General features: G+C 40.4%; 1 pseudogene; it reads left to right on the top strand.

The window, feature by feature from the left end:
* Nucleotides 1-4,103: 4,103 nt before the first annotated feature.
* LOC109438953 (retinal guanylyl cyclase 2) overlaps nucleotides 4,104-25,895 on the top strand; it is a 119,713-nt pseudogene continuing 97,921 nt past the window's right edge.

Raw genomic sequence — 25,895 nt, 5'->3', positions numbered from 1 at the left:
GCCAGGTTGATGGAGACTGACATGTGGCATCTGCATGTAGGGAAGAGGAATGCTCAACAAAGAAACAATGGTTTCCACCAGCTCCTCTGTCTGGGAGAAAGCTGCCCTTCCAGCCCTCACCCTGAAGCTAGATAATTCAGTTTCCCTCTGTATGTCCCTGGCACCTTTCAAGCTGCTGCCCCAGTGCTGGAGCTCAGAGCAAGTAAGTCCATGCACGGTCCGTTTAAGAGGAATGCCTGGGACGGCAGCTACCTTCCATCTCAGTCAGTCACAATCTCCACTGGTTTTCACAGCCAGAAGTTATGGAGAGTTCTCTCCTCGGACTGGAATCTTGGGGTGGGGAGCCTGGTGTGGAGCTGGGGCTCCTTTGAGGGGAGGGAACTCCACAGCCAAGTTATCCATCCCAATTTTTAATGGGCACATGCAGGTTTGGGACCAGCCCATTCCGTTTCTCTGCCCCTCCTACCAGTCTTGAGGTGACTTCTGTATATCTGTAGCCATAGGGCTCCAGTTCAGCTAGACTTCAGGCGATTCTCAATGATGGTTGTTCTGTAGTTTAGTTGTAACTGATGTGGTCCTGAGATGAGGTGAGCACAGCATTTACATATTCTGCCATCTTGATTGGAAATCTTATTGAGTTTTAAAAATAAGGTAATACATGCAAAGAGTTTAGCCCAGTGTTTGATACATAGGAAGTACTCAGTAAATCCTGGCCATTGTTATCCAAGTGCTAATTTCTTGCTTAAATATACCACTTCTGGGAGAGAATCCACCAAACGAAGTGTGTTTGAAAGCAGTAAGAAAAAGCAGTAAGTTGGCCTCCTTGCCCTGTTGCTGTGAACAGGGCTCTATTCCCTATATAGAATTGCCTTCACTATTGCCGACTCCTAGTGGTTAAAAGAGTGAGGTCCTCTAAGGACAGAAATATCAAACAGTTCAATATCCAGATCCCTTTCATGCTACTCCAGAGAAGGGGCTGTTCCTAAAGTGCCTAGGCTCCCAAGTTTTGCCATGACAGATAAAATATTGGGGTGGGGGGGGTGGGAAGAGAAGTATGTGGATCTTGACTAGAGCTCAGCTTATAGTGCCAGGCTGGGAGCTCTTTGAAGGCTGAGTCCACATCTTGCACCTTATCCACGGTGAATCTTACACTCATCCCTTCAACATAGCAGACGGAATAAATCTATTTTGGGGGAGAGAGGTTAGACTAGATTATTTTGAAGGTCTAGGAATAAATTTGAGGTCTTTTTCATGTAGTCAGCCCAGAACCACCTTTCCATATCTCCCGCCCAAGCAAAGTTGGAAGTTCCCCCTTTCCATTCTACCCACGGCTTAGCCTCTGACTCGTGGTGTTTTGTGAGACGTTTCCTGCCCATTTCTTTCTTGACCCTTATTTGAACAAGCTTTCACCTGTTTACAAATGTTGGGGGAATACTATTATGATAGATCTTTCAGATCTAGCAGGTGTGCCCCTGACTGGTCTCTTGAGAAATCAGGCTTTCTCATAAAATTAATGGTAAGAGTCAAGATAATATCTAACAGGCCTGGCATAGGCAGGTTAGGCTTGACTGGTACACACCGGTGCTGATTATCAGTCCTGAAGACAGCCATGCCATTACTTTGATCTTTGGTTGGAATTAAAAATTAAGTAAGGATTTTCCTCATTAACATCTCACCCAAGCAATTAATTCTCCTTATTATGTCCAGTGTGGTTATTCCTGACCTTGGATAAACTTTAATGTTTTATTAATTCATTTCACAAACACTTATTTGATACCTACTCTGTGTTGGGAACTTGGCTAGGCATCAGGGCTATGAAGAGGAACTCTAGGAGCTCCCAATCCAGTGGGTTGTGTTCTGTATAGAGAGTTCCCTTCCTTGTTGCCCACTCCTTGTGGTTGAAAATATGAGGTCCTATAAATACAGAGACATCAAACAGTTCAGTATCCTTGTCACAATATACACCAGAAATACAACAGTTTATAAATCAGAGTGACACCTTCCCTAATGGAAATAAGTAGGAGGCACAAATGGAAAAACAATGAACTCAACCTGGCGGTATTAACTAAGGCTGCACAGAGTAGGGAACACTTCAATTGGATCTTGAAGGTAGAGTTCATCTGAAGAACCTGGAAGTGGAGTATGGGAGGAGGGAGAAGGGTATTCAAGGCAGAAGAAATGGCATTTTCCAATTTCTATATTTGACAGACTACGTGATATATGTCTGTAGAATTGCATGCCATTTATTATAGCATCACGTGAGAACAGTAGGAAATAGAGAAAGACAAGGGCCAGATGGAGAAAATCTTTGCCTGTATCATCTTGAAAGAGTCTTCTACATTTTTTGACTCCATTTCATTAATTCCTGTTCATTTTTGACTCATTGTGGAGCTTCAACTTGCAGCCTTCCTCTCTGAATCCAAATCCAATGGACAGCCACCCTTCTATTTTTAGCTTACTTGACTTCTCAGCAGAGTGTGAGATATGATAAACACTTTTCATCCTCAAAGTTTAATCTTCCTTGGATTGTAAGATACCACTTTCTCCTGGATTTTGCTGTTTCTCTGGACTTTTCATGTAAGTTTTCATGATAACTTCCTTTCTCTCTGCTTGTGTTGTGGGGTCTCAGGGTTTTGTCCTCAGGCTTCTTTCTTTACAACTCTTTTGTTGATCTTATATACTGCCATGTCTTCAATTACTCTCTATCAATTGATTACACTCAAATTTATATCACTAGCTCAGTCTTCTATTATGAGATCCAGTATGTTAATTTGTCTACTGGATATTGCCTCTTGTATATTCCACAGGCATCACCAGTTCAACATGTCTAATAGAATACATTATATCTCCCACTCCTTCCTCTAGTGTCCCTTTATCAGAAACTAGTACTATTTTTCCAACCAGTTGACTAGGTCCGAGAAGCTCAAACTTATCTTGGCGACCCCCTTTTACCTTCTACAACTTGTCGGTCATGAAGTTGTTATTGGTTCTACTTTCTAAAATCTCTTTGATATTTTTAATCTTGGTGAAATTCATCTCCATTCTTCTACATCTTCACTACCATTCTCTTGGTCTGTCATCATTTCTCATATGGATTACTACAACAGCATCCAAACTGGTCTGCTTGTCTGCCATCTTGCCCCCTTAAAGCCCATTCTCCACACTGGTACTTGAGTGATCTTTTAAAACTAGAACTCTAATTTTATCATTTCTCTGCTTAAAACCATTGTCCACAGGATTAAATCCAAAAACCTATGAATGGCATATATGAGTTGGCGATCTGGTCCCTACCTTGACTGACATTACAGACCTGAGCAGAACCAATGGCTTGGAATTCTGAGACTCAAACATGTTTTTTCTTTTCTTTTCTTTTCTTTTTTTCTTTTTTTTTTTTTTTTTTTTTACCCATGTGTCTTACTGCATTCTGTTCCTTCTGCCTGAAAGGCTCCTAGCACTAACCACCCTCGAAACCCCATTCACCTGGCTAGCTTTTCTTTCAATACTCAACTCAGAGAGATGTTCCTCCTCTTCTTTCCTCCCTCCTCCCTCCTCCCCTTCCCTGAAATCTGGGTTTGCGTGATCCTCTCTGTCTTCCTCTGTCTGGGCTACTTCAATCATAGCACTATTTACTCGGCATTGCCATTATCTGTTTACATCTTTGTCTCTCTCCAAGAGGGCAGTACGGTGGAGAAAAGTGGACATATTTATAACTATAGTATTGAGAATATCACTAATATAACCCTAACAACATACCAGATCATGTTATAAGTGCTTACTGTACATATGTTAACCCATGTAATCCTCACAATACTGTGGGGTGGGCAGTTACTACTGAAGTTGAATCAATAGGACTTGGTGATGGATTGAATGTGGGGACAGAGAAGAAGGAAGAGTCTCAGTAGGTGGCACCTCCATCCACTGTTAACACAAAGTGTGAACATTGCCATTTGTTCATAACCCATATTTCCAGAAGCTTCAGGAATAATGTGAGTAACACATCTTTCCCTCTGATTGACAGGCATTTGGAAACACCACTGTCTATTTCAGGAAAGCAGACTAACCTTTCAATATCTCTTCAATAGCTTGCTGGAAACAGGAGGACTATGTTCTTGGGATCCTGGCCTTTCTCTCACCTTGTGCTCTGGTTTATGGCTCCCAGAAGACAGCGAGGACACCATGGCCTTGCATCATTCAAGCTCCTGTGGTGCTTGTGCCTTCTGGCCCTCACATCCTTCCTGCAGCAGGTGTGGGCACCTCCCTAGAAGATAGGGGTAGTGGGTCCTTGGGCTTGTGATCCATTGTTTTCAAAGGCCCTGCCTGAGCTTGCTGCTTGATTAGCCACTGAGCAGATCATCAGGGACCCATCATTTGACCTGGGTTACTCTTTTGAGTATGTGATTCCTGATGAAGATTGCCAGACTTCAAGAGCCCTCTCCAGTTTCGTTTCCTACCACCAGATGGCCTCAGGATTTATTGGACCTGCCAACCCTGGCTACTGAGAAGCAGCCTCACTCCTGGGAAACAGCGGGAACAAAGGGATTTTCTCTTGGGCTTGTGTAAATTATGAATTAGACAATAAAAATAGCTACCCGACCTTTGCTCAGACACTCCCTTCTCCCATACGGGTGCTGGTCATGAAATATTTCCAATGGGCTCATGCTGGAGTAATTTCCTCAGATGAGGACATTTGAGTACACACAGCCAATCAAGTTTCAAATGCTCTTCGGAGCCGTGGCCTACCTGTAGGGGTCGTCCTGACCACAGCACAAGACAGCCAAAGCATTTGGAAAGCTCTCCAGCAGATTCGACAGGCAGACAGAATTTGCAGTGAGTGCTTTCTCCTGGCTGAGGTTTAAACGTGGCTTCAGGATACTGCATTACTACTCCCGAGTTCTTCATGTGTTTGCCCTCTTTCACTAACACGCAGGCCCCAAACCTGTGCTGCTTCAACAGAGCCTATTTTATGAATTAAATAAAGGTACAAAGAATTCTGTGGTTAAAATGCCCTTGGGTGCCAGTGCCTGCTCTTAGCACCAGGGTGGGGAAGAATAGCATCAAGAGTAACTTATAGCCACACACCCTCTATTCCCTTAGGACCCTTGTAGTTTCAGATTAACCAAAGAGGGGTATTCTTATAGCTCCATTTTTGTCTAGTCATTTAAGGGAGATTTTCCTTTCACTCCCTTCTGGGTATTTTCCATCATAGGTGCCCAAGGCCCTTGTGTCATCACATCTCACTTAGAATCTATCTTCTCTAGACTCCCAAATGCATGCCCTCCACCCCCAAAAGCAGGGCTTCTTTCTCTGCAGCACACAACTAGCATGTATGGAGGGTCCTGGCTGATAAGTGAAATAATATTTAAATAAGACCATTTAAATTTTAGTCTTTCCCCTTCCAAGAGAAGTTTTATGTTCAAAGATGATTCTTGCAGAGACAATGGACAAAGTATGAAGCACTTTGGACTGACCCACTTAATTATTATCACCAGGGCAAGTTGGGTGCATTTTGGGGAAGGGGGTCTTCCCTGGTCCTTTTTTTTTTAAAGATTTTTATTGGGGAAGGGGAACAGGACTTTATTGGGGAACAGTGTATACTTCCAGGACTTTTTTCCAAGTCAAGTTGTTGTCCTTTCTGTCTTAGTTGTGGAGGGCGCAGCTCAGCTCCAGGTCCAGTTGCCGTTTTCTAGTTGCAGGGGGCACAGCCCACCATCCCTTGCAGGAGTAGAACCAGCAACCTTGTGGTTGAGAGCCCACTGGCCCATGTGGGAATCGAACCGGCAGTTAGGAGCACGGAGCTCCAACTGCCTGAGTCACCGGACCAGCCCCTTTCCTGGTCCTTTTTAATCAAATGTCTTTTACTTACACTTACTGCAAGCCCTTGTGACACTTGGTTTTGAATTTTTTCCATTCTAATTTTTAAAATCTCCACTTTACCTTTTTTTTAGAACGTGACAGTGATTTTTGGGAACACTGCTCATTTCCTCAGTGCAGCTACTCCACTCCTTTAGGACAGATAGCTCAGACACTACTTTGTTAAACTGATTACTTCTAGGATTAGTCCTAGTCCTAGTCATTTCCTTAACATAACAATGGGTTTGTTAGACAATGGTCCAGTTTAGGGCTGGCCCATACCCAGAATTCCATTTTAAGTTTCAAGTGTCTCGAGTATTGGACCTTAATTATGATCATTACTGAAGGATGAGGGCAAGAATTTGTAGTTCCAGGAACTACAGCATTCTGCTTCCAGCTCCAGTCTATAAGATCTTACAATGTTAAACAATCGGTGTGGCTCTGATGATTTCATAATAGAGTTGATACTTTCAAAGTACAGCACATAATTATTTTTAAAGATATAAAACCATTTCCATAGAGGAGCCATATCAGAAACAGGCTAACATATTTAATGTCATAACTTTACGATATGTTACAAATCATCATGAAGCCCAGTGTCTCCTGCAAGTTAACATTCCATGAGTGTTTCACATCCCACCCATTCTAAATAATATACTTTTCAAAATAGTATTTTGGCCTCTACCATGAAATGTTAAATGAATCCAAGCTCTTTGGGCTGTCAGTCTGAGAAAAGATATGACCAAGTGCTCACCACGTACCGAGTGCTTGCCTTTGAGGCAAGGAGGTACCAAAGGTACACATTATTGCCCTTCTATTAGAGATTCATTCCTTTGGGAATTACAGTGCCTCCAGAGGTTGGGGCACAATGGACACCTTTTCGAAATGATTAGTGCCAGAGTACCACCTCCAGAGATTCTGATGGTCTGACAGTGGGGGCCCCAGCAAAAGTATTTTAAATACCTTCCCAGGTGCTTGTAAAACTAGCCAGAGTAAAGAACTACTGCTTTAAGTTAATGCAAATGCAAATGAATATTCCTTACTTTAAGTTACCAGTTATTTTTGTTTTAATATGAGTTTGTTTAATCAGATTGTTTTCTTTGTAACGGTATGGATCAGCCCACGAAGGGAATGGAAATTTTAAGAATTAGGGGGAAAAAGGCCAGAGAGGAAGGTATGTGGTTATGGAGCAAAGGAAGACCCTGGGTAGGGAGGGCAGCAACAGGAAGTGAAGTAGGGACTCAGAAAGGGAGATAAAGGGGGAATGAAGACAAAACTGTGCACTCCAGGACTTTGTCTCAGGTTTCTGACAAAACGTAGCAGACTTGGATGAGGCATGCTACAACCTCAGCAACATGAGTCAAAACGTAGGTGGGTGGGTAGGGGCAGGTGATGCGCAGGGAAACTGAGCCGTAAATTAGGTTGTGCCCTCAGTATGACCTCTGGTAGCTCAGTATGCAAATGTCCAAAAGAGTGCATGGTACTTACTCACACTTGATACAGCCAGTTGTTGGCATCTGAAGGCACACCAAGTGGTGGGTGGGATGTGAAAGTAGGAGTTGCAGAAGGGGAGTGAGTCTTAAAATAAGATAGGCTTGTTGTACACTTGATCTTCCATTGACAGCAGTGCTGCAGCCTCTGGGAGTATGAAAAGTAGGATTCAAAGTATGAACATAAATAGAGTATCAGGACTTTAGCTAAGTAGTCTACGGTTCAGGGCATATCTCCGGTCCCATCAGAAAATGAGCCAGAAGCCAATGAGTATGGATTGGGCCAACAGAGCAGTGAGGAAAGTTACAATACACCAGGCACAGCACATACCAGATCAAATCTCTAGATGATTTTCTAGCCCTTCTCAACTGGTAGGACTGAGACTGCTAAAATATTCCTAGCTGTTATCTGTCTTGACTGAAAAGGCACCAAGGTTTTTGTGTGACAGCTGAGAAGAGCTGAGGCAGGCAGGGCTTGGCCTCCCCTAGTCTGCTGGATATGAGGTGACTTTTTAACACTGTGGACTCCCAAGCAAACCTTCAGAGAAGGACGTTTTGTGATATACAAAATACAGAGGAAAGGGATCGCATTCCCTGGAGAGGCCTGGCAATATTTGGAAGTAATAGAAATAGTTGGGAGATTGGTTTTGTCTGATGTGCTCACAGTAACAGTGACCACAGCCCTATGTTGTGGTAGTAGTGAGGAACAGTGGTGGGAGGAAGGGGAGAGAAAGCTAGCCTACTGCTGGCTGGTATGCCACTTCTCTTTCTTGTAAATGTATGTTTCCAGTTAGGAAATGTCACTGGAACCATACTGGAGTCAGAAATACTGCCTTTCTCAGACACAGGTCTAAATTATGCTCATGACATTTATAGAGCACTTCATCCTAAAACATCAGACTATACATTCTTTTCTAGTGTACATGGAACATTCTCAAGGATAGACCATATATTGGGACATAAAATCAGTCTCAACAAATTTAAGAAGATTGAAATCATACCAAGCATATTCTCTGATCACAAGGCTTTGAAATTGGATATCAACTGTAAAAAGAAAGCGGGAAAAAACACAAATACATGGAGATTAAACAACATACTTTTAAAGAAGGACTGGGTCAAAGAAGAAATTAGAGGAGAGATCAAAAGATACATAGAAACAAATGACAATGAAAATACATCCTACCAAAATTTTTGGGATGCAGCGAAAGCAGTTTTAAGAGGGAAATTTATCTCATTACAGGCCTATCTCAAGAAACAAGAAAACTCCCAAATAAATAACCTCATGTTACACCTTAAAGAACTAGAAAAAGAAGAACAAGTAAAACCCAAGGTCAGCAGAAGAAAGGAAATAACAAAAATTAGAGCAGAACTAAATGAAATAGAGAACAAAAAGACAATAGAAAAATTAATATGACAAAGAGCTGGTTCTTTGAAAAGATTAACAAAATTGACAAACCCTTGGCTAGACTTACTAAGATAAAATGAGAGAAGACACTGATTAACAAAATCAGAAACGTAAAAGGGGAAGTTATCACGGACACCACAGAAATACAAAGAATCATCCAAGAATACTATGAAGGACTATATGCCACCAAATTCAACAACCTAGAAGAAATGGACAAGTTCTTAGAAACATATAGCCTTCCAAGGCTGAACCATGAAGAACTGGAAAATCTAAACAGACCGATCACCAGTAACGAAATTGAATCAGTCATCCAAAACCTTCCCAAAAGCAAAAGTCCGGGACCAGATGGCTTCACTAGTGAATTCTACCAAACCTTCAAAGAGGATCTAATACCAATTCTGCACAAACTCTTCCAAAAATTGAAGAAGAGACAGTACTCCCTAACTCATTTTATGAGGCCAACATTACCCTGATACCAAAACCTGGTAAGGACAGCACAAAAAAGAAAACTACAGACCAATATCTCTAATGAATACCGATGCAAAAATCCTAAATAAAATTCTAGCAAATCGAATACAACAATGCATTAAAAAGATTATTCATCACGACCAAGTGGGGTTCATCCCGGGGCACAAGGATGGTTCAACATACGAATCCATCAATGTGATACATCACATAAACAAAATAAAGGACAAAAATCATATGATTATATCAATTGATGCAGAAAAGCATTTGACAAGATACAACATCCATTTATGATTAAAACACTTAATAAAATGGGTATAGAAGGAAAATACCTTAACATAATAAAGGCCATATATGACAAGCCCTCTGCTAATCTCATAATTAATGGAGAAAACTGAAGCCCTTTGCTCTACGTTCAGGAACACGACAGGGATGTCCCCTATCACCTCTGCTTTTCAACATAGTGTTAAAGTCCTTGCCAGAGCAATCAGGCAAGAGAAAGAAATAAAAGGCATCCAAATTGGGAATGAAGAAGTTAAATTATCACTCTTTGCAGATGACATGATGCTATATATAGAAAACCCTAAAGACTCCACCAAAAAGCTATTAGAAACAATCAACGAATACAGTAAAGTTGCTGGCTACAAAATCAACGCACAAAAGTCCATTGCCTTCCTATATACTAACAATGAAATCTCAGAAAAGAAATACAAAAACAATTCCTTTTGCAATTGCAGCAAAAAGAATAAAATACCTAGGAATAAACTTAACCAAGGATGTGAAAGACCTATATGCTGAAAACTATAAGACATTTTTGAAAGAAATTGAAGAAGACACAAAGAAATGGAAAGACATTCCATGCTCATGGATTGGAAGAATCAACATAGTTAAAATGGCCATATTACCCAAAGCAATATACAGATTCAATGCAATCCCCATCAAAATCCCAATGGCATATTTTAAAGAAATAGAACAAAAATCATCAGATTTGTTTGGAACCACAAAAGACCCCGAATAGCCAAAGCAATCTTAAGGAAAAAGAACAATAATGGAGGTATCACACTTCCTGACTTTGGCTTGTACTACAGGGCTACAATAATCAAAACAGCATGGTATTGGCAGAAAAACAGACACATAGACCAATGGAATAGAATTGAGAACCCAGAAATAAAACCACATAAATATGGACAGATAATTTTTGACAAAGAAGCTAAACACATACAATGGAGCAAAGACAGCCTCTTCAATAAATGGTGCTGGGAGAATTGGATAGCCACGTGCAAAAGAATGAAACTGGACTGCTATTTGTCACCATGTACCAAAGTTAATTCAAAATGGATCAAAGACTTTAGCATAAGACCTGACACAATAAACTGCATAGAAGAAAACATAGGTACTAAACTTATGGACCTTGGGTTCAAAGAGCATTTTATGAACTTGACTCCAAAGGCAATGGAAGTAAAAGCTAATATAAACGAATGGGACTATATGAAACTTAAAAGCTTCTGCACAGCAAAAGAAACCATTGACAAAATAAAGAGGCCACCAACTGAATGGGAGAAGATTTTTGCAAACAGTGCCTCCGATAAGGGGCTAGTATCCAGAATATACAAGGAACTCATGCAACTCAACAACAAAAAACAAACAACCCAATTGAAAAATGCGCAGACGACTTGAAGAGACATTTCTCCAAAGAGGACATACAAATGGCAAATAGACATATGAAAAAATGCTCAACATCACTAATCATCAGAGAAATGCAAATCAAAACCACGATGAGATATCACCTCACCCCAGTCAGAATGGCTATCATCAACAAGACAAATAGTAACAAATGTTGGAGAGGCTGTGGAGAAAAAGGAACCCTCATACACTGTTGGTGGGAATGCAGACTGGTACAGCCGTTATGGAAGGCAGTGTGGAGGTTTCTCAAAGAATTACGAATAGAATTGCCATATGACCCAGCAATCCCTCTTCTGGGTATCTACCCAAAAAATCTGAAAACATTTAGAGATAAAGACACGTGTGCTCCAATGTTCATTGCAGCTTTGTTTACGGTGGCCAAGACATGGAAACAACCAAAATGTCCTTCGATAGATGAATGGATAAAGAAGTTGTGGTATATATACACCATGGAATACTATTCGGCTGTAAGAAAAGATGATATAGGAACATTTGTGACAACATGGATGGATCTTGAGAGAGTAATGCTGAGCGAAACAAGTCAGACAGAAAAAGCAGAGAACCATGCGATTTCACTGATATGTGGTATATAAACCAAAAACAACAAAAGAACAAGACAAACAAATGAGAAACAGAAACTCATAGACACAGACAATAGTTTAGTGGTTGCCAGAGGGTAAGGGGGGCGGGGGGTGGGGGGTGGGAGATGAGGGTAAGGGGGATCGAATATATGGTGATGGAAGGAGAACTGACTCTGGGTGATGAACACACAATGGGATTTATAGATGATGTAATACAGAATTGTACACCTGAAATCTATGTAATTTTACTAACAATTGTCACCCCAATAAATTTAATTAAAAAAAAAATAAATAAATTATGCTCATAAAATACAAAGACAATGATAAAATTTAATAGTAAATATGATAACAATAATAATAGTTGTGGGGTCTTGGGAAAGGAAACAGCAAGGAGGTTATTAGATGCTGCTGTAGAGTCAATGAAAGCAACCATAATACCACTTTACATGTGAACAGCTCTTTAGAATTTACCAGGTTTTTGCATATAGATAATCTCATTTAATCCTCAGGATTATCGAGGAGATGGATATTTTCTTTTCAATTTTATAACACCTGTCAGTCTCACATAACAAGTAGGTAGGTGTAGGTGTTATCAACACCAAAGAATGGGGTAAATGAAGTCCCAGAGAAGGGTGGTTACAGCTTCTCCCAGAATATTAGCTCATTTCCTTTAAACCTCAGAGGCAGTTACCAATTATCTTTTTTGTGAAAAAGTTGAATAGGAGAGATATTAGTAAAAAAACAAAGCCCTCATGTTAGAGTCAGGGCTGTTGTGTAGTTATGTAGGTTGTGCCCTGCACAAGGGAATCTGAATGGGCACCAGGGCCAAATCCAGTTCACTCTGATCCTTTAACCATGAGCTCTGATGGAGGTTTTGATCCAATGGGAAAAAAGAGCATCCATTCCCTAGGCAGAACAGCTGTGGGATTGCAGTTATCCTGAATAGGTTCTTTTGCTAATTCTCACAAAGGTTAGCAGGAGGCCCCACTAAAAAGCTCTTTATAGAACTTTTCAAATGGCTATTTCAAGCCCTCCTCTTCTCTCCTCAACTTTTTGCCTATCAATGCTTGGCTAATTGTGAAATCCTTTCAATTTGGGCTTACTAGGTTGTTGAACCATTTAGGGATTCCTTTAAATCCTTCTAAATTGGGAATTCTTCATTACAATATGATGCTCAGTAAATAGGACACAATCAGAATGGCCTTCTTTTGTTCTTCCAAAAGTAGATACCATATTACTATCTTATCGCCAGGGATCTGGCTAACCTCTTCCCATCTATTGAAGATTACTGTGCATAAGAGAGTAACAACAATGGCAATAGCTAATATTTATTGAGAGTTTGTTATGTGCTAGTCATTTTGCAAGGGCTTTGCATGGACCGTCTCATTCAATTATTGCAGCATCCCTATAAAGTAAGGCCAATTATTATTTAACAAACTTTATAGATGAGATTTCTGAGGCTGAGGGGTTAAATAACTTGCCCAATGTCCTATAGCTAGTGAGTGGGAAAGCCAGGATATATATTCAGGTTGGTCGAAAGCAGTACCTTTCAAACCTAGGTGTGTACCAGAATCCCCTGGAGGGCTTAGTAAAACACAGATTGCTGGGTCGTTCCTCCATACTTTCTGATTCAGGAGGACTGAGGTGGGCCCCAGAACTTGCATTTCTAACCAGTTCACATTGGTGCTGATGCTGCTGGTCCGGGTCCACAGTTTGAAAATCACTGGTTTAATGAAAAGACTTATGCTCTACCGCCTCCTGTCCACTTGAGGTGTGCCCCCTATGGCATACTCATTTGAGATCCCATGTTCTGTGTATGGTGTATGATTCAGCCCTTCCATTTTTCTTTCTCAACTTTTGGACCCACTCATGAAATTCTTTTGTGTCTCAGGGTACCAAAACCCTGTTTTCCTACCAGTAATAACAATAGTGATACTGATAATGCTATGGCCAAGAATCTTAGTCTCGATAGGGAATTTGGTATAGGATTTGGTACAGATAAATATAAGTGACTATAAATGGTGGAAGAAAAACTTGCTTTCATAAATGGGTCCACTATCAGTAATGATAAAATTATTGAAGACCTAGCACTAGAGGAAATCTCTAAACATTGAGGCTTACTGCATTTAACAGCCCTTGTCTATACAACAGTTTAGGAAAAGTTGAAGAAAATATGTTGCAAGGTGTAGAGAAATATTAAAAAACTTATCTCAAGAGAGACGTCATAGGAATAGGAATGGCGGCAGCGGGGTGCACTTTTTGAGTTCTCCGATCTTATCAGAAACGGGACATTTATATCCCATCAAAGGACTCTCTGCTCATCACAAAGAACAGCTAAGAGACTTGCGCAAGGATTACTTGCAGGTGGGCAAATTGGGCGAGCAGGGGAAGAGGGAAGGGAGCAGAGTGGAGAAGCGGCCGGCATCCGCAGCTGCAGAGACTCAGGGGATCCCAGGACAGAACAGAGAACACAAAAGCCAGGAGGTGGGCTCTTTCCCTGCGTCCCACAGCTGATCTCTCCCGCCGAGGGGACAGCATATCCAGCATTTGAGGCAATAACCTCAGCTGATACCTCCAGTTGAGCCCTAGGCCTGACAAAGGACACAAACTCCATACCTGGACTCCTCCCTCCCGCTCTTCCAATCCTACCGCTGCCCTTCCAGAGACTTAAACTGGCCCCTGAAGTGAGGAGCAGTGTCAGATTACAGAAGAGCCTTAGTGCTCAGGTTCTGGGAAGACTGGCATGCAGCTCTGACCCAGAGAAGAGGCTGGGAAGAGTGTGATTTTTGCTGGGCTAGGAGAGAAGAGACTCCTCCACCCCCAGCCACCAACTTTTCTGGCCTGCGGGAAGAGTGTGACATGGCTGGACTGGGACAGAAGACCCCTCCATCCCCAGCCCCCACCCTTTCTGGCCTGCCTAGGGCGGGGCAATTACAACTGCAGAGGCACTCCTAGGGATCAGCAGTAAGCAGCAGGAGACACAGCTCCTGGCTTTCAGCAGCTCAGAAATCTCCCGCTCGCCACACACACACACACACACACACACACACACACACACACGGAAGAAGTGCCCTAAGACTCAGGAGAACTGGACACAGGACTGGTGGTGCTACTCTCAGTGTGCATATGTGCAGGCAAGGGCAGAAATTGTTCTGACTTTGTAAAAACTACCATCCAGACCCCTCAGCCCCATGCATCTAAATCTGCAGTCCCAACATCACTCTGGGCACCAGGTGACCTGCACAATACTCAGGGGACTCTTTGGTGCAGCAGAGGAAAATCTGGAGATTACTTGGTGGGCTTAAGCCAAGACTGGCGCTGTTTTTTGTTTTGTTTTTATATCTTTGATATCTTTGCCTGTGTTGAGTGGGGGTTGTTGGTTGTTTTTACATGTGAACGTATTTGATTTTTTCTTTGTTGTTGTTGAGCTTGGTGATTTGCTTTGTTCTGAAATTGCCCAACCAGGGCCCAGCTTAAGACGCACAAGATTCAGCATACCCAGAGGCCAACTCCAGACCAAACCAGAGTACTACTGGGTTTGACCTACAAGTGACACACCCAGAGGGGATTCTTTACAGGCACAAGAGCCCATAGAGGCCAAACCACATTTAAGTGGTCAACCCTCACACAGCAGAACACCCTGCAGTGGGCAGAGCCAAGTCTCACAACTAGTCAGCCTGGGAGTTAACCCCACCTACTCACAAGCGAGAAGCAATTAAAGATCTTCTTTAACAGGGAAATATACACAACACAAGAGTCACCTTTGGAGCACACGCAGAGGAGGAGAATGAAGTAGTGCAAGTCAAATATAAAGGACACATACTACATAAGATAACCCAACAAGAACTAAGAACTCCAGGGGATCTACCTAATAAATGGAAGCAAACACAGAGAGTCAGCCAGAATGGGGAAACAAAGAAACATGTCCCAAATAAAAGAACAGAAGAAACCTCCAGAAGTGGAACCAAATGAAATAGAGGTAACCAACCTATCAGAGACAGAGTTCAGAACACTGATGATAAGAATGTTTAAGGAGCTTAGAGACGACATAAAGAAGGATGTAGAAATCATAATGAACAACCAGTTAGAACTAAAGAACACAATTACTGAAATAAAGAACTCACTTGAAGGAATTAACAGCAGGTTAGATGAAGCAGAGGATTGAATCAGCGACTTAGAAGACAAGTTAGCAGAGATCACCCAAACAGAACAACAGAAAGAAAAAAGAATAAAAACAATGAAGATGGTTTAAGAGACCTCTGGGATAACATCAAGCACAACAACATGCGCATCATAGGAATACCAGAAGGTGAAGAGAAGAAGCAAGGGATTGAGAACATATTTGAAGTAATAATGTCCCAAAACTTCCCTAACCTGATGAAGGAAACCAACATACAAGCCCAGGAAGTGCAGAGAGTTCCAACCAGGATAAACCCAAACAGGCCCACACCAAGACACATTATAGTTAAAATGGCAAAGGTTAAAGACAAAGAGAGAATCCTAAAAGCAGCAAGAGAAAGACAGAGGGTTACATACAAGGGAACTCCCATAAGACTATCAAATGACTTTTCTACAGAAACATTGAAGGCCAGGAGGGAGTGGCAGGAGATACTCAAAGTGATGGAAACAAAGGCCTACAACCTAGATTACTTTATCCAGCAGGGCTATCATTTAAAGTTGATGGAGAGATAAAGAGCTTCCCAGAAAAGAATAAGCTAAAGGAATTTATTACCACCAAGCCAGCATTGCAAGAAATACTAAAAGGACTTCTGTAAATAGAAGAAAGATGAAAACAATCTAACTGCAAATTTAAAAATGGCAATAACTATGTACCTATCAATAATCACTTTAAATGTAAACAGATTAAATGCTCCAATCAAGAGACATAGGGTGGCTGAGTGGATAAGAAAGCAAGACCCTTGTATATGCTGTATACAAGAGACTCACCTCAGATCAAAAGATACACACAGGCTGAAAGTGAAGGGTTGGAGTAAGATATTTCATGCAAATGGAAATGAGAAAAAAGCTGGAGTTGCAATACTTATATCTGACAAAATAGACTTTAAAATGAAGAACATGTTAAAAGACAAAGATGGAGTACAGCATTAGGAATAGAGACAGTGGAAATGTAATGGCTCTGTGCGACGATGTCAGAGGGATAGTGGATGTGGGAGGGGGGTTCACACAGTGTGAGGGATATAAATGATAAACATCTAAGTTTTGCTTTGTCTTGTGCACCTGAAACTAATAAAATTTATAAAAAAGAATAGAAGTACCATTTGCTCCAATTTCAATCTGTTTCTAGAGAATTTTAGACTCTTCCTGTAGCAGAAGGATATTCTTATTACCAGAGAATTCAGAGCCCAGTGTAATTAAGTAAAGAGAAAATCAGAAATAGTTGCTAAAAGACATTATGTAAATAAAAGTCTTCTGTTGCATCAGTGAAAACAAAACAAAACAAAACAAAAAACCACAAATGAGATACCACCTCACCCCATTCAAAATGGCTGTCATCAATAAATCAACAAACAACAAGTGCTGGCGTGGATGTGGAGAAAAGGGAACGCTTGTGCACTGTTATTGGGATTGCAAATTGGTGCAGCCACTATGGAAAATAGTATGGAGGTATCTCAAAAATCTGAAAATGGAACTACCTTATGATCCAGCAATTCCACTCCTAGGTATCTATCCGGAGAAATCCAAAACTCTAATTCAAAAACCTTATGCACTCCTATGTTTATTGCAGCACTATACACAGTAGCCAAGACATGGAAACAAGCAAAATGCCCATCGGCAGATGACTGGATTAAGAAACTGTGGTACATTTATACAATGGAGTATTACGCAGCCATAAAGAAGAAGCCATGTTACCATTTGCAACAACATGGATGGACCTAGAGAACATTGTGTTAAGTGAAATAAGTCAGAAAGAGAAAGACAAATACCATATGATCTCACTTATATGTGGAATCTAAAGAAAGGAATAAGTGAATGAACTAATTATAAACTGTTTTGGAGACATAGAGGAAAAACTGAGGGTTGCTAGATGGGCGGGGGGTGGGGATAAAGGGGAAGGTGAGGGGATTAGAAAACAGTTGGTAACCACAAGATGGCCACGGGGTTTTGGAAATTAATTTGGGGAACATAATCAATAATATTGTAAAGATTTTGTAGGATATCCGATGGACACGTGTCCCTTTTGGGAGACCACCTCAGGGATGATGTAGATGCCTGATCACTGCACTATACACCTGAATCTGAACAATAATGAATACCAACTATAATTATATATATATATATATATATATATATATATATATATATATATATATGTATATAATTACAAGAAGCGGAGTACAGCATTAGGAATAGAGACAGTGGAAATGTAATGGGTGTGTGCGATGTCAGAGGGATAGTGGATGGGGGGAGGGTGGTTCACACAGTGTGAGGGATATAGATGATAAACGTCTAAGTATTACTTTGTCTTGTGCACCTGACACTAATAAAAAAAGTTTAAAAAAATAAAATGAGAATGAAATACAAAACAACAACAACAACAACAAAAAACAACTTATCTCAAGCTGGGCAGCAATGTGAAGTAATAAACGTACTTGCTCTACCTGTTCTTCTGGGTATGAAAAAACATGATCTGACGCAGACAGAGTGGCTATTGACTGGAATATGTATCTAACATCATGCTGAGCTACTTGGACCAATTCAGCAATAGTGGCAACTAAGTAAGTGGTGGTCTCAGGATTTAAAGTGAAAATGGGTGGGTTTTCCTCAACTGATATAAACAGCCACGCATTGCCTAATGCAGTGTACTTAAAGTATGTTTTGAGGGCCTTCTGCACTGAATCACACTTGTGAGCGGAGACGGGAAAACATGCAGATTCTAGAGCCTCCCACCCCTTATTATGTATCCATTTTACAGAGTGGGTAGTGTAAAACTGAGAGGAAGAAGGTATGAATCTACTTCTTTTACGGTATGTCCAGATGGGGTGAATCCTGGAGGAATTTGAGACTTGTGATAAATCGCACTGTATGGATAACCCCCTTTTTCTCGGGCTTGCCTACTCTCCCCTCTCTTTCAACGTTTTAAAAAATGAAATTGGTTAAAATAGATGTTGGTAGTAGGAAATATCACAAAGGGGTTTAAATTAAGAACAAGGACAATAGAATGGGGAGTTCTGTGGGTTTGGAACAATATTGTGGGCTCACAATATGAATGTGACTTTTAAGGACTTCTTTAGCAAAAACTAGTGGAACCATTTCCATCTCACAAGGTGTGAAACTGGGTCCAATTTCTTCTACTGAGGACTCCATAGCCAGTAATCTGCGAGAAATAAAAAAGTAAACTTTGTCTTCTGAGAAACACAGTTCCTCTATATCAAGAAAATATTGGACAGAGTATTTCAACATAGGAAGAGAAGTAGGAGTTGAATGACTTGGTAATTGACATTTCCTGCTGTTAGCATTGAGGGTGAAAGAGAGGGTCCTAGACAGCCAGCCACAGTGGATACCGCAGTGTAAAGACATAGCTGCTAGACAGTCTAGTGGGGCTCAGGTAGCCCAGAGGAAGTGCTAATATCATATCCTGGTGAGATGGGATCTCAGGAGTGTGTATTTTCTGGTCCTTGTTTTGGTTATGGAGTGGCTTGACTGTTAACAATCAGGATGGAAACTTACAAATAGCTATTATTCAATGATCACCTGTTGACCCAGGCCTCGTCTAGGATCTAAGGTTTCTGTCCACTAATCCTTTCCTGACAACAACTTATAGGTAAAATCCCATTTTAATGAATGTAATTTTGCGATAAAGCTATTTAGTGAAATCATCATGCAGAACAGATGCATCCACAAATCCCTGTTCACGAAGCACTCAATTTATTAAATTAAGATGCTGTTGTTTGAATTCAGTATTTATACTTTCTGCTTTAATTGTATTCAATAGCAGGGTCTTGCCATGCAAAAAACAGAAGAGCCCGTGATCATTCCCTCTCGAGGCTTCCATTTCCTCATCTATAAATTAATGGGGGAGGGAGAAGAGCTAGATGGTTTCAAAAGGTCTTTCCAATTATAAAGAATCTGACTCTGTCTGAAATGTCCTCATTGTGGGCCAATGAAAGGAAAATTAAGAAGAGAGATTCAGGTCTCGTGCATACTTAATGACACGAAGCATTAAAGGCAGCCATGGTAGTATCTATCTGCCCGGCAAATATCACTTCAAATTGTTCCTCCATACTAACAATTCAAATATGCCCATGTCTTTTATCTCAGAAAACCAACAAAAGATACCCAGGTACACAATCTCTCTTTCTGAAATTTTCAAACATTCATCTAAGCAACATTCACTGGGTGCATATCATGTACCAGGATATGTAGATGAGTAAGACACAGTCCCAGGAGCTCACAGTTTCATAATGGAGGCTCGCATAAATAAGTAAGGACAATGCTTCTGGTAAGTGCCACAATAGAAGTCAGTTTAGGGTACATTGGGGCTCTAAACCAGTGTCAGAAGCCCTGGAAAAAGTTCTGTCAGATGGAGGTTTGTGTGCAAGAAGCTTATTGGAGGAATGATTTCAAGGACAACACCTGTGAGGGAAAGAAGGCAGTAGACTTGGACAGAAAGAAGAATTGAGTGGTCATCCAGTTACAACAAAGGCCTTAACCAGTCCCAACAGGTGCTCCAGAGATGGGATGATCTTCAGAGTTTTCCAGAATTGAGGTAAGGAGTCTTGGCTTTTACATCTTTTGTGTTGACTAGTCATTGGGGATAGGCTGATGCAGAGAAAGGGGTGTAGTGTTATAATAATTGTTTAATAGTCAGCTCCTTTGTGGGGGGGAAGTAGCCCTGATTTGTAGCATTTACTCATTACCATTGTGTCATCACTGCCACCATGCCCAATTTCATTTTACAAATATCACATTAAATAGTTCACAAAATCTGTGAAAATGTAACCGTAGGCTCTTATGAACCAGTGCAAGCTGACTCCAGCACACTACAGAGGTGATGTGACCTTGGGAATTGGGGCTCTCCTCAGCTGAGGGCAGTCCCCAGGGAGGCATCAGCTACCATCTCCTAACACTCCCAGCAACTTCAGTCCTGAGGGGTGCATCTGGGTAGCACACCACAGCACCCACAACACGTAGTGTGTGTTAAAATTAATTGCTGTATTTCAACCAACACAAAGCACTTAATTCTGTTTAACATTTTCCATCCAGTGAAGTAATTTTAAATTTTCTTTAAGTAAATTAAATGAAATTCTATCTCTGTTGGATAACCTTGGTCAAGTAATCTAATCTCTGCTTTTGTAGAAGATGTCAATACTGACATATTTGCAAAGAATACTACTGTTGGACGAATTGGACAACTTAAGCACCTGACTTAACTCAATTTTTCCCCTCAGTGGACCAGTTACCGGACTAATTTGACCAAACTGATTCATGTTTAATTGTATAGATAAATGTAGGCAGCTGGAGGCTTTCGATTCTAGTTTCTCTTTCTAAATCCAACCCTTGCCTTGTCAAACCTCTCTGGCACTCAATTTTGCCATTATACAATATGTGATTATGAGCAAGGGAAGCAGAAGTCCTTGTGTACCTCATAAACTAGCTCCAAAGATATCCCTAGAGTATTCAACGGATGGCTTGGGCATCAGAGTACATATAGAACCTCTTAAGGTAATTATATTGAAGGAGCCAATGGTTATTTGGAAACTCAAGTTATGGTGTGTGTGTGTGTGTGTGTGTGTGTGTGTGTGGTATTTAAGTCAACTTCATAATGTATTAGTTATACCTTAGAAAACAAAGGGGCTTAGTTCAAAAGGAGAAACTTTCTGGGGGTATTTAACAAGTGCAAAGAAAAGTTTTTGGGAACAGAAGATATGTAAATGCCAAAAACTAGTCATTGAGCGTAGTTAAGCATACTCAATTCCTGAGATGTAAGGTTCTGCATAAGCATGTGTAATTAATATTTACCAGTGGCAATAGGACCTTTGCTTTTCTTCAAGTAGCTCAGAATACTTGTCAGGCATTATCTAATTAAGCTACTCAGTGTACCCGGGAAATAGACTGGAATCTACATTTTAAAGATGTGGGCACTGAAGCACAAGTGGGCTTACACTAAACTCATTTAGCATGGCAAGGGTAAAATTGGATATAAGATTTTCAGTCTTATAACCTAACTGCCATTCTTTAACCGTGGCCTCCTCAAATCTATTCTAGCATCGCCTTGCTAAACAACATAGTTTCATAAGTCTAAGGAGAATTAAATTGAGTGCAGAGTAATTCCAATTATTGAGAATTTAGATTTTTAAAAGTTGAAAATATCACCCCTAATACTGTATTAGTAGCATTTATAGGTGAATGTGAATTAGTACTATTCATTGTTTATAATGATCTTGGTAAGGGTGGGAACAGTTGGTCAAAACCTATTGGAATGTATTTAGGAGTTTGGCAATAAAAAGCAACAGTGGCTGGGGGAATCGCTTCCATCCTCTCCTTCTAGCCTTCTTATTCTTAGGCATAATAATACGAGTAGCTACTATTTATTGAGTGTTATGTGTTAATCCCATTATATGAATTGCTCCTTCAGTCATCACTAACATTCTATGAAGCAAATATGTATTATCTTTATATTATGAATGAGGCAGAGAGGTGAAGCGATTTACCCAAGGGTATACAGCTAATAACCGGTGACGTTAAGATATAATAAACCTATGTTTTCCAACCCCAGAGCCTCTTCCTTATTCTACCTCCTATTTGCTGTAATTGTTCTTGTTCCTGTCTAGTATTAGGTTATGCAACCTGTAGACATATCTGTCTTCTCCCTATGCCTAATCCAGAGTTCCTGAACATACCTCAGCCTCAGCTCAGGGCTTCAACATCTGGTTCATCTTAGAGCCATAAGACAGAAATCATTGACAAATTGGTTATAACACATGTATTTATTTCTCCCAATCTATAGTTTTGGTTACTGTACTTACTAACATATTGCACCCACAACCTTGCTTTTTTGCTTTTAGTAATCATCACATGTATGCACTCAGTATTGACTGGGGGAAAGTCTCAGACACATCTCTTGGAATGGGCTCATGATCTGAAAATGACTGATGGAACCTATGTCTTTATTCCCTATGATGCCCTGCTCTACAATTTACCATATAAGCATACCCCTACCAAGTCCTGAGGAACAACCCAAAACTCCGGGAAGCCTATAATGCTGTGTTGACCATTACAGTGGAGTCCCAAGAAAAGACTTTCTATTGAGCCTATACAGAGGCAGCAGCTAAAGGTGAAATTCCTGAAAAACTGGAGTCAGATCAAGTAAGTGCAGATTCACAAGTTATCATGAGAAAGAACCTAAAAAATCAGTAAGGTAAATATTTTGCTATCAAGAGTCTCTATTCCACAGGGAACCCAATCAATAGCAGGCAATCACACACAAATAAAAACAACTTTTGTTTGTGGAAAACATTTATAAAACAAAGACATATTGTTGGAGAATTTTTTCACCTTCAAGCAATGACAGCATACAGCCATGAAGAAAAAATATATTTAAAAAGAGGGAAATAAAACTTTAACATGTACTAGTGCTGTTCAAGGGGGCCTAGTAAAAAGCTCTTGTTTCTGATCCAAGTTCTAAACCAATTCAACAAGAAAACAAGAAAGCTGGCGTACAAGAAGATATTACCTTTATGATTGATAAAGCTTGTGTTAGAGAGTGTGGCTTCTGTCTGTAGGCATGTGAATTTTTCATTCAATACTGAATCTGAAGATTAATCAGATGTGCGCATCTAGTCAGCAGCATTGCTGCACCACCATATTCGTGCCCCATGACAGCATGCCTTTTGTAAAATGTACAGCTCAGAGGAGCATAATGGAGTACTTGATACCTATAGGTAGCTCACTCCCAAGGGAAAGACGTTAGAAGGGGCTGGACTACACAATGCTTAGTTTTCTTTCCAAACTAACCAGTCCGATTAAGTCACTCCTTTGTAGGAAAGAATGAGTAAGGGAGTGAAGAAAGATCAACTGGTATTTTGCTGGTAGAGCTATCTCTATATGAAACAAATCATTTGGCATGGGGAAGAATTCCTATCTTCTAATATACAAGAAACAATATTTATATATGTATAGATGAACGTATTTATAAACATATTTCAGATTCAAATCAAAGCCACTTAAGGGCTAGAGGAAAGAAAAGGAGTGGGGAGGCTAAGAAAGCAGACTGAAAAATGGAGAGCAAGGACAAAATCAAAGAGGAAAAATACAAAGAAGACAAGCAATGTGAGAGGATGATGAGGAGGCCAAAGATGCCAATTAGATTAGAAAAAAACACAGAGGGGGTTTTATAGGTTGGAGGCCAGATGTAGAAGGCAATAATTTTCAGAGGTATTTAGAATGACAGACAAATAAATTTTAAAAGTTTGAGCATTTGCTAGCATACTGTATTAGTTATAACACTTCTGGCTGCTAGTAACAGACAGCTCAACACAAAATGACCCAATTAATTTTTTTTTCAAAATTTGAAGTTATGAGAGCTCCACGGTCAGTTCTTCCTCAGCTCAATGACATTATTAGTGAACCAGGTTCTTTTCATCTTTCCACTTTACAAGCCACAGCATGCTAGCTTGCCCTCATGATCTCGTTGATCTCATAGTCCCAAGATGGTTGCCACAGTTGGAAATATCACATACAGCTGGAACTGTCTACAGACAAAAATGGGGAATGTCCCTCTCTTGTGCTTCTTTTTAAGGGTGAGGACATTTTTCCCAGAGGCTCCTCAAGCAAACTTGTACCCACCATTCCTGGTCACAATCATGTCCCATGCCCATACCTAAACCAATACATTACAAAGAGGAATGAGACCATTGTGACTGAACCAATGGCTGCTGGAAAACTGTGAACAAAATTGCGATCCTGTTAGCAAGGAAAACGGCTGTCAGGTAGGCAGCTCATTGTGTCTAACACATTCTCCATGATATTCTCCTTTTTAGCCACTCTTTATATTTCTATCCCATGGACTGTTTGTTTCTCTCTGAATAAGTGATTCAGATGAAACTTAGGTTTACTTATCGCTTTCTGTCCTGAGCATTGATAGAAAAGATTTTGCTGATTCTTGTTTTAATGAACAGTGACTAGCAGAGATATTAACAGTGCTGGATTTGAACTTTATTGTCACTGATAATGTTTAATAACACATCTTTCTTTTTAGGAGACACACAAATTTAACTGAAAACAGTTGGTCAATTTGGTCAATAATTGCAAGAAACCCTCAAATTGTGAAGACTGGCTGTTCAAACAAACCAGTTGTTTGGTATATTTATAGGAAAGCAATGAGATGGTGAATTGCACTTTTAGCCAATGGTATGGCATCACATAGATACAGAGTAGGCCATCTTTTTATTTTAATCACAGGATTGAGGGAAGGAGGAAGGGGTGTGTGTGTGTGTGTGTGTGTGTGTGTGTGTGTGTGTGTATTATACATATGTATGAGCAGCTATTTTGATACAAAAAACTCAGACCTTCTACTCTTAATATTTAATCCAATCTCTTTGAGCTTGTGGAAAAGGTAATTAAGGCAAAAAAAGTACGCCATTAGCTTGGTTGCTAGGCAACCTACCCTCTGCTTTATACAAGGAAATAGAGCTAAAACAAAGACTCCAAAAGCTCATAAAAAAGCTTGTTTGGATGCATTTCCACCCCCACTTTGCAGGTGCCTAGGCTATACCTTCATAACCAAAGAATGATAAAGAGTGAGAAAATTATCTTCACATTTTGATAAACAATCCCCCCCACATTCCTAAATTACCTTGCTAAAAGGTAATTTTAAAGGCAGCTGGTATAGCAAAAAGAGCATATGATAAGCAGTTAGACAAACTTAGGTAAATCCCAGCTCTCATTCTTACTAGCTATGTGTCCTTGGGCAAGTTACTTAGGCTTTTTTGAGTCTCAGTTTTCCACTTGTAAAATGGGTTAGTGATCTACATCTTCTAGGATTATTGTGAAGATTAAACAAAATAGCATGTGTAAAGTGATTAGCAGAGTTCCTGGCTTATGACTACCTTCCTTTCCGCTTTTTGTCCTTTGGGGCCAGGATGACTTTATTGGTTGATGGTGACCTGGCATTAAATTACAATCTAACTTCAGCTTCCTACTCTCATGTTTTCTGATTACTGGCAGACTTTCTCAGCAGTTCCAGCTTTTCAAAATTATTTTGCTTTTAGAATCCCAAATGGTATTTTCTCACATCAAATTATGTAATTCAATGTTTGCTTATCACTGGGCTCCTGGTTTCCCCCCCTATTCAGTCAACAGATTAACAACTATTTATAAAGCATCTGCCATGTGCCATATACTATGTTGAATTCCAGATAGAACAGTGAACAAGAAAGGATTTTTGTCAGTGGTGTGTTG

The sequence above is a fragment of the Rhinolophus sinicus genome, chromosome X (genome assembly GCF_036562045.2).
Source record: "Rhinolophus sinicus isolate RSC01 chromosome X, ASM3656204v1, whole genome shotgun sequence".
NCBI classification, from domain to species: Eukaryota; Metazoa; Chordata; class Mammalia; order Chiroptera; family Rhinolophidae; genus Rhinolophus; species Rhinolophus sinicus.
Note: the sequence above shows the minus strand (reverse complement) of the source record. Positions and strands in the feature narration are given on the sequence as shown.